A 9346-nucleotide genomic window follows, 5' to 3' on the forward strand; every position below is an offset into this window, starting at 1 on the left:
CAATTCCATTTGATGTCACAATTTCAGTCTGAGCTCACAATTCCAGTTTGGAATCAAAATTGCAGATCAAGGCTTGAGGTCCCAATTCCAGTCTGCTGTCACAATTCCGGATTGGAATCACAATTGCAGTGCAAGGCTAGAGGACACAATTCCACTATGGAATCACAATAACTTTTCAAACATCAGGGTCACAATTCCAGTCCAAGGTCAGAATTCCACTTTAGAATTAACATTGCATATAACGGCTTGAGCTGACAATTCCTGTTTGGAATCACTAGTTCATTTCTACATGACAATTCCATTCTAAGCTTACAATTCCTGATTGGAATCACAATTCCACTACTATGTCACAATTAGAGACTGAGGGCAGAATTCCAGTTTGGAATCACAATTCCATTTGATGTCACAATTTCAGTCTGAGCTCACAATTCCAGCTTGGAATCAAAATTGCAGATCAAGGCTTGAGGTCCCAATTCCAGTCTGCTGTCACAATTCCAGTTTGGAATTACAATTGCAGATCAAGGCTTGAGCTCACAATTCCAGTTTGGAATCACAAGTTCATTTCTATATCACAATTCCATTCTAAGCTCACAATTCCTGATTGGAATCAGAATTCCTCTACTATGCCACAATTAGAGACTGAGGGCAGAATTCCAGTTTGGAACCACAATTCCATTTGATGTCACAATTCCAGTCTGAGCTCACAATTCCAGCTTGGAATCAAAATTGCACATCAAGGCTTGAGGTCCCAATTCCAGTCTGCGGTGACAATTCCGGTTTGGAATCACAATTGCAGTGCAAGGCTAGAGGTCACAATTCCACTATGGAATCACAATTGCAGTTCAAAGCTCAGGGTCACAATTCCAGTCGGAGGTCACAATTCCTGTCTGCAATTAGAATATCAGATCAAGGCTTGAGCTCACAATTCCAGTTTGGAATCACAATTCCATTTGATGTCACAATTTCAGTCTGAGCTCACAATTCCAGTTTGGAATCAAAATTGCACATCAAGGCTTGAGGTCCCAATTCCAGTCTGCTGTCACAATTCCGGATTGGAATCACAATTGCAGTGAAAGGCTAGATGTCACATTTCCACTATGCATTCAGAAATGCAATTCAAAGCTAAGGGTCACAATTCCAGTCTGAGGTCACAATTCCAGTTTGGAATTACTATTGCAGATCAACGCTTGAGCTCACAATTCCAGTTTGGAATCACAATTTCATTTCTATATCACAATTCCTTTCTAAGCTCACAATTCCTGATTGGAATCACAATTCCTCTACTATGTCACAATTAGAGACTGAGGGCAGAATTCCAATTTAGAATCCAATTGCAGGTCAAGGCTTGATGTCACAATTCCAGTCTGAGCTCACAATTCCAGTTTGGAATCAAAATTGCAGATCAAGGCTTGAGGTCCCAATTCCAATCTGCTCTCACAATTCCATTTTGGAATCACAATTGCAGTTCATGGCTAGAGGTCACAATTCCACATTGGAATCACAATTGCAGTTCAAAGCTCAGGATGACAATTCCAGTCTGAGGTCACAATTGCAGTTTGGAATTACAATTGCAGATCAAGGCTTGAGCTCACAATTCCAGTTTGGAATCACATGTTTATTTCTATATCACAATTGCTTTCTAAGCTCCCAATTCCTGATTGTAATCACAATTCCTCTACTATGTCACAATTAGAGACTGAGGGCAGAATTCCAATTTAGAATCCAATTGCAGATCAAGGCTTGATGTCCCAATTCCAGTCTGCTGTCACAATTCCAGTTTGGAATTACAATTGCAGATCAAGGCTTGAGCTCACAATTCCAGTTTGGAATCACAAGTTCATTTCTATATCACAATTCCATTCTAAGCTCACAATTCCTGATTGGAATCAGAATTCCTCTACTATGCCACAATTAGAGACTGAGGGCAGAATTCCAGTTTGGAACCACAATTCCATTTGATGTCACAATTCCAGTCTGAGCTCACAATTCCAGCTTGGAATCAAAATTGCACATCAAGGCTTGAGGTCCCAATTCCAGTCTGCGGTGACAATTCCGGTTTGGAATCACAATTGCAGTGCAAGGCTAGAGGTCACAATTCCACTATGGAATCACAATTGCAGTTCAAAGCTCAGGGTCACAATTCCAGTCGGAGGTCACAATTCCTGTCTGCAATTAGAATATCAGATCAAGGCTTGAGTTCACAATTCCAGTTTGGAATCACAATTCCATTTGATGTCACAATTTCAGTCTGAGCTCACAATTCCAGTTTGGAATCAAAATTGCAGATCAAGGCTTGAGGTCCCAATTCCAGTCTGCTGTCACAATTCCGGATTGGAATCACAATTGCAGTGCAAGGCTAGAGGACACAATTCCACTATGGAATCACAATAACTTTTCAAACATCAGGGTCACAATTCCAGTCCAAGGTCAGAATTCCACTTTAGAATTAACATTGCATATAACGGCTTGAGCTGACAATTCCTGTTTGGAATCACAAGTTCATTTCTATATCACAATTCCATTCTAAGCTCACAATTCCTGATTGGAATCAGAATTCCTCTACTATGCCACAATTAGAGACTGAGGGCAGAATTCCAGTTTGGAACCACAATTCCATTTGATGTCACAATTCCAGTCTGAGCTCACAATTCCAGCTTGGAATCAAAATTGCACATCAAGGCTTGAGGTCCCAATTCCAGTCTGCGGTGACAATTCCGGTTTGGAATCACAATTGCAGTGCAAGGCTAGAGGTCACAATTCCACTATGGAATCACAATTGCAGTTCAAAGCTCAGGGTCACAATTCCAGTCGGAGGTCACAATTCCTGTCTGCAATTAGAATATCAGATCAAGGCTTGAGTTCACAATTCCAGTTTGGAATCACAATTCCATTTGATGTCACAATTTCAGTCTGAGCTCACAATTCCAGTTTGGAATCAAAATTGCAGATCAAGGCTTGAGGTCCCAATTCCAGTCTGCTGTCACAATTCCGGATTGGAATCACAATTGCAGTGCAAGGCTAGAGGACACAATTCCACTATGGAATCACAATAACTTTTCAAACATCAGGGTCACAATTCCAGTCCAAGGTCAGAATTCCACTTTAGAATTAACATTGCATATAACGGCTTGAGCTGACAATTCCTGTTTGGAATCACTAGTTCATTTCTACATGACAATTCCATTCTAAGCTCACAATTCCTGATTGGAATCAGAATTCCTCTACTATGCCACAATTAGAGACTGAGGGCAGAATTCCAGTTTGGAATCACAATTCCATTTGATGTCACAATTTCAGTCTGAGCTCACAATTCCAGCTTGGAATCAAAATTGCAGATCAAGGTTTGAGGTCCCAATTACAGCCTGTGGTCACAATTCTGGTTTGGAATCACAAATGCAGTGCAAGTTTAGAGGTCACAATTCCACTATGGAATCACAATTGCATTTCAAAGCTCAAGGTCACAATTCCAGTCTGAGGTCACAATTCCGGTTTGCAATTAGAATATCAGATCAAGGCTTGAGCTCACAATTCCAGTTTGGAATCACAATTTCATTTCTATATCACAATTCCTTTCTAAGCTCACAATTCCTGATTGGATTCACAATTCCTCTTCGATGTCACAATTAGAGACTGTGGGCAGAATTCCAGTTTGGAATCCAATTACAGATCAAGGCTTGATGTCAAAATTCCAGTCTGCGGTCACAATTCCAGTTTGGAATCAAAATTGCAGATCAAGGCTTGAGGTCCCAATTCCAGTCTGCTGTCACAATTCCAGTTTGGAATTACAATTGCAGATCAAGGCTTGAGCTCACAATTCCAGTTTGGAATCACAAGTTCATTTCTATATCACAATTCCATTCTAAGCTCACAATTCCTGATTGGAATCAGAATTCCTCTACTATGCCACAATTAGAGACTGAGGGCAGAATTCCAGTTTGGAACCACAATTCCATTTGATGTCACAATTCCAGTCTGAGCTCACAATTCCAGCTTGGAATCAAAATTGCACATCAAGGCTTGAGGTCCCAATTCCAGTCTGCGGTGACAATTCCGGTTTGGAATCACAATTGCAGTGCAAGGCTAGAGGTCACAATTCCACTATGGAATCACAATTGCAGTTCAAAGCTCAGGGTCACAATTCCAGTCGGAGGTCACAATTCCTGTCTGCAATTAGAATATCAGATCAAGGCTTGAGCTCACAATTCCAGTTTGGAATCACAATTCCATTTGATGTCACAATTTCAGTCTGAGCTCACAATTCCAGTTTGGAATCAAAATTGCAGATCAAGGCTTGAGGTCCCAATTCCAGTCTGCTGTCACAATTCCGGATTGGAATCACAATTGCAGTGCAAGGCTAGAGGACACAATTCCACTATGGAATCACAATAACTTTTCAAACATCAGGGTCACAATTCCAGTCCAAGGTCAGAATTCCACTTTAGAATTAACATTGCATATAACGGCTTGAGCTGACAATTCCTGTTTGGAATCACTAGTTCATTTCTACATGACAATTCCATTCTAAGCTCACAATTCCTGATTGGAATCAGAATTCCTCTACTATGCCACAATTAGAGACTGAGGGCAGAATTCCAGTTTGGAACCACAATTCCATTTGATGTCACAATTCCAGTCTGAGCTCACAATTCCAGCTTGGAATCAAAATTGCACATCAAGGCTTGAGGTCCCAATTCCAGTCTGCGGTGACAATTCCGGTTTGGAATCACAATTGCAGTGCAAGGCTAGAGGTCACAATTCCACTATGGAATCACAATTGCAGTTCAAAGCTCAGGGTCACAATTCCAGTCGGAGGTCACAATTCCTGTCTGCAATTAGAATATCAGATCAAGGCTTGAGCTCACAATTCCAGTTTGGAATCACAATTCCATTTGATGTCACAATTTCAGCCTGAGCTCACAATTCCAGTTTGGAATCAAAATTGCAGATCAAGGCTTGAGGTCCCAATTCCAGTCTGCTGTCACAATTCCGGATTGGAATCACAATTGCAGTGCAAGGCTAGAGGACACAATTCCACTATGGAATCACAATAACTTTTCAAACATCAGGGTCACAATTCCAGTCCAAGGTCAGAATTCCACTTTAGAATTAACATTGCATATAACGGCTTGAGCTGACAATTCCTGTTTGGAATCACTAGTTCATTTCTACATGACAATTCCATTCTAAGCTTACAATTCCTGATTGGAATCACAATTCCACTACTATGTCACAATTAGAGACTGAGGGCAGAATTCCAGTTTGGAATCACAATTCCATTTGATGTCACAATTCCAGTCTGAGCTCACAATTCCAGTTTGGAATCAAAATTGCAGATCAAGGTTTGAGGTCCCAATTACAGCCTGTGGTCACAATTCTGGTTTGGAATCACAAATGCAGTGCAAGTTTAGAGGTCACAATTCCACTATGGAATCACAATTGCATTTCAAAGCTCAAGGTCACAATTCCAGTCTGAGGTCACAATTCCGGTTTGCAATTACAATAGCAGATCAAGGCTTGAGCTCACAATTCCAGTTTGGAATCACAATTTCATTTCTATATCACAATTCCTTTCTAAGCTCACAATTCCTGATTGGATTCACAATTCCTCTTCGATGTCACAATTAGAGACTGTGGGCAGAATTCCAGTTTGGAATCCAATTACAGATCAAGGCTTGATGTCAAAATTCCAGTCTGCGGTCACAATTCCAGTTTGGAATCAAAATTGCAGATCAAGGCTTGAGGTCCCAATTCCAGTCTGCTGTCACAATTCCAGTTTGGAATTACAATTGCAGATCAAGGCTTGAGCTCACAATTCCAGTTTGGAATCACAAGTTCATTTCTATATCACAATTCCATTCTAAGCTCACAATTCCTGATTGGAATCAGAATTCCTCTACTATGCCACAATTAGAGACTGAGGGCAGAATTCCAGTTTGGAACCACAATTCCATTTGATGTCACAATTCCAGTCTGAGCTCACAATTCCAGCTTGGAATCAAAATTGTACATCAAGGCTTGAGGTCCCAATTCCAGTCTGCGGTGACAATTCCGGTTTGGAATCACAATTGCAGTGCAAGGCTAGAGGTCACAATTCCACTATGGAATCACAATTGCAGTTCAAAGCTCAGGGTCACAATTCCAGTCGGAGGTCACAATTCCTGTCTGCAATTAGAATATCAGATCAAGGCTTGAGCTCACAATTCCAGTTTGGAATCACAATTCCATTTGATGTCACAATTTCAGTCTGAGCTCACAATTCCAGTTTGGAATCAAAATTGCAGATCAAGGCTTGAGGTCCCAATTCCAGTCTGCTGTCACAATTCCGGATTGGAATCACAATTGCAGTGCAAGGCTAGAGGACACAATTCCACTATGGAATCACAATAACTTTTCAAACATCAGGGTCACAATTCCAGTCCAAGGTCAGAATTCCACTTTAGAATTAACATTGCATATAACGGCTTGAGCTGACAATTCCTGTTTGGAATCACTAGTTCATTTCTACATGACAATTCCATTCTAAGCTTACAATTCCTGATTGGAATCACAATTCCACTACTATGTCACAATTAGAGACTGAGGGCAGAATTCCAGTTTGGAATCACAATTCCATTTGATGTCACAATTTCAGTCTGAGCTCACAATTCCAGCTTGGAATCAAAATTGCAGATCAAGGCTTGAGGTCCCAATTCCAGTCTGCTGTCACAATTCCAGTTTGGAATTACAATTGCAGATCAAGGCTTGAGCTCACAATTCCAGTTTGGAATCACAAGTTCATTTCTATATCACAATTCCATTCTAAGCTCACAATTCCTGATTGGAATGACAATTCCTCTACTATGTCACAATTAGAGACTGAGGGCAGAATTCCAATTTAGAATCCAATTGCAGGTCAAGGCTTGATGTCACAATTCCAGTCTGAGCTCACAATTCCAGTTTGGAATCAAAATTGCAGATCAAGGCTTGAGGTCCCAATTCCAGTCTGCTCTCACAATTCCATTTTGGAATCACAATTGCAGTTCATGGCTAGAGGTCACAATTCCACATTGGAATCACAATTGCAGTTCAAAGCTCAGGATGACAATTCCAGTCTGAGGTCACAATTGCAGTTTGGAATTACAATTGCAGATCAAGGCTTGAGCTCACAATTCCAGTTTGGAATCACATGTTTATTTCTATATCACAATTGCTTTCTAAGCTCCCAATTCCTGATTGTAATCACAATTCCTCTACTATGTCACAATTAGAGACTGAGGGCAGAATTCCAATTTAGAATCCAATTGCAGATCAAGGCTTGAGGTCCCAATTCCAGTCTGCTGTCACAATTCCAGTTTGGAATTACAATTGCAGATCAAGGCTTGAGCTCACAATTCCAGTTTGGAATCACAAGTTCATTTCTATATCACAATTCCATTCTAAGCTCACAATTCCTGATTGGAATCAGAATTCCTCTACTATGCCACAATTAGAGACTGAGGGCAGAATTCCAGTTTGGAACCACAATTCCATTTGATGTCACAATTCCAGTCTGAGCTCACAATTCCAGCTTGGAATCAAAATTGTACATCAAGGCTTGAGGTCCCAATTCCAGTCTGCGGTGACAATTCCGGTTTGGAATCACAATTGCAGTGCAAGGCTAGAGGTCACAATTCCACTATGGAATCACAATTGCAGTTCAAAGCTCAGGGTCACAATTCCAGTCGGAGGTCACAATTCCTGTCTGCAATTAGAATATCAGATCAAGGCTTGAGCTCACAATTCCAGTTTGGAATCACAATTCCATTTGATGTCACAATTTCAGTCTGAGCTCACAATTCCAGTTTGGAATCAAAATTGCAGATCAAGGCTTGAGGTCCCAATTCCAGTCTGCTGTCACAATTCCGGATTGGAATCACAATTGCAGTGCAAGGCTAGAGGACACAATTCCACTATGGAATCACAATAACTTTTCAAACATCAGGGTCACAATTCCAGTCCAAGGTCAGAATTCCACTTTAGAATTAACATTGCATATAACGGCTTGAGCTGACAATTCCTGTTTGGAATCACTAGTTCATTTCTACATGACAATTCCATTCTAAGCTTACAATTCCTGATTGGAATCACAATTCCACTACTATGTCACAATTAGAGACTGAGGGCAGAATTCCAGTTTGGAATCACAATTCCATTTGATGTCACAATTTCAGTCTGAGCTCACAATTCCAGCTTGGAATCAAAATTGCAGATCAAGGTTTGAGGTCCCAATTACAGCCTGTGGTCACAATTCTGGTTTGGAATCACAAATGCAGTGCAAGTTTAGAGGTCACAATTCCACTATGGAATCACAATTGCATTTCAAAGCTCAAGGTCACAATTCCAGTCTGAGGTCACAATTCCGGTTTGCAATTAGAATATCAGATCAAGGCTTGAGCTCACAATTCCAGTTTGGAATCACAATTTCATTTCTATATCACAATTCCTTTCTAAGCTCACAATTCCTGATTGGATTCACAATTCCTCTTCGATGTCACAATTAGAGACTGTGGGCAGAATTCCAGTTTGGAATCCAATTACAGATCAAGGCTTGATGTCAAAATTCCAGTCTGCGGTCACAATTCCAGTTTGGAATCAAAATTGCAGATCAAGGCTTGAGGTCCCAATTCCAGTCTGCTGTCACAATTCCAGTTTGGAATTACAATTGCAGATCAAGGCTTGAGCTCACAATTCCAGTTTGGAATCACAAGTTCATTTCTATATCACAATTCCATTCTAAGCTCACAATTCCTGATTGGAATCAGAATTCCTCTACTATGCCACAATTAGAGACTGAGGGCAGAATTCCAGTTTGGAACCACAATTCCATTTGATGTCACAATTCCAGTCTGAGCTCACAATTCCAGCTTGGAATCAAAATTGCACATCAAGGCTTGAGGTCCCAATTCCAGTCTGCGGTGACAATTCCGGTTTGGAATCACAATTGCAGTGCAAGGCTAGAGGTCACAATTCCACTATGGAATCACAATTGCAGTTCAAAGCTCAGGGTCACAATTCCAGTCGGAGGTCACAATTCCTGTCTGCAATTAGAATATCAGATCAAGGCTTGAGCTCACAATTCCAGTTTGGAATCACAATTCCATTTGATGTCACAATTTCAGTCTGAGCTCACAATTCCAGTTTGGAATCAAAATTGCAGATCAAGGCTTGAGGTCCCAATTCCAGTCTGCTGTCACAATTCCGGATTGGAATCACAATTGCAGTGCAAGGCTAGAGGACACAATTCCACTATGGAATCACAATAACTTTTCAAACATCAGGGTCACAATTCCAGTCCAAGGTCAGAATTCCACTTTAGAATTAACATTGC

This window comes from Sturnus vulgaris, unplaced genomic scaffold, assembly GCF_052056855.1.
Source record: "Sturnus vulgaris isolate bStuVul1 unplaced genomic scaffold, bStuVul1.hap1 Scaffold_146, whole genome shotgun sequence".
Classification (NCBI taxonomy): Eukaryota; Metazoa; Chordata; class Aves; order Passeriformes; family Sturnidae; genus Sturnus; species Sturnus vulgaris.